The sequence below is a fragment of the Gavialis gangeticus genome, unplaced genomic scaffold (genome assembly GCF_001723915.1).
Source record: "Gavialis gangeticus isolate Ggan-Ray unplaced genomic scaffold, GavGan_comp1, whole genome shotgun sequence".
Taxonomy (NCBI): domain Eukaryota; kingdom Metazoa; phylum Chordata; order Crocodylia; family Gavialidae; genus Gavialis; species Gavialis gangeticus.
In genome coordinates this window covers 10467291-10468500 of record NW_017729034.1, presented here as the reverse complement: position 1 = coordinate 10468500, position 1210 = coordinate 10467291, and the positions used below count along the sequence as shown (strand labels likewise).

General features: G+C 53.7%; 1 long non-coding RNA gene across 1 annotated transcript in view; it reads left to right on the top strand.

The window, feature by feature from the left end:
* Window positions 1-1068, top strand: part of LOC109304404 — a 2728-nt gene extending 1660 nt beyond the window's left edge. Inside the window, exon 2 of the long non-coding RNA XR_002099383.1 lies at window positions 141-1068. This is a non-coding gene — a long non-coding RNA (uncharacterized LOC109304404). The remainder of the gene's footprint in view (window positions 1-140) is intronic.
* The last annotated feature ends 142 nt before the right edge of the window (window positions 1069-1210 follow it).

Genomic DNA, 1210 nt, shown 5'->3' with positions numbered 1-1210 from the left:
CTGCCATATACCCCTTGCCCTCATTTTGTTTTTTTGCCATGCTGGCACTCCAGCACCTTCTGAGGTAGGCACTGTGGTGTTTTTCAGCACTCCAGCCATAAAATGTTGCCTACCCCTGACCTAGGTCTCTCTTTCCCCAGGAGACAGCTGAGAAGACCAAGCGAATGAGCACCAAAGAGATGTAAGGGGACTCTGTGCTAGAGGAGCCTGGGGGGCTGGGCCTGACCTGCTGCCCTGTCCCTCCATGCCAACCTCAGTATGCACAAGTGTCTGCTACCATTGCCCAATCACAGATATTTACATTGTATAGCATTGGGATTTTTGTTTTGTAATGCAGTGGGGGAGGGGAGTGCCGCCCACACATTCAGGGAGTGTTCACTGCTGGGGGGTAGCAAGGCCAGGAGGAAGTTATCACAGCCCCTATGATCTCCCTTGTGGAGGGGATCTATGGATCTGTGTAGACAATGGCCATGGAGGGCAGTCAGTGTAGGTTCTATGCTAAGAGGGGGATCTGGGGAAGGAGAGCGGGTTAGTGTTGGTGGGGAGGGGGTCTTTAGCCTTATGCAATGTTTGCAGCCTGCTGGCAAGCTCCAATACGAGCTCTGAGGAACAGCATCCACCAGCACTGGCTGCAGCAGTATGTGAGGGACAGCACTGTGTCTGAGTGCATCTCTTGTGTAGCACTGTCATCCAGGGACCTTTGCCTTCCTTCACCCCATGGCCATCCACTCTCCATTAACCTTTCTGCCTTATACCACCTCCCTCATCACATCTCCCACTCTGTCCTTCCCCAAGCTCCAGGTCACCCCTGCTACTGCCCTTCCTCCATGTGGCTCACCTCCTCCATCTGCTCCCCCGTATAGGGAAATGACTTAAGAGAAAATCGGCACTTGGCTTCATAGCTAAAGTGAGAATCCCAGGGAAGTGTGGGGGGTAGCGGTGGGGGGGCGGGGGGAGAGGGTCTTTAACCCTATCTCCCCCGGGCTATGAAGCACCTGGAGTCCCTGGTGACATTCCACTGACAGCAATCCAATGTGCCCCTTGCCTTCAGCCAGCCAGTCCCCAGCAGCAACTCCAGTGCAGAGTGGGCTCCAACGTGGCACTGTTCCCTTTGACCTCATCTCACCCCCCCTCCTTCCTAAAGGTGCTACAGTATTTCTTCTCATTGCACTTGCAGGCCAACTCCCTCTTTTTTATTACTTTATTTTCT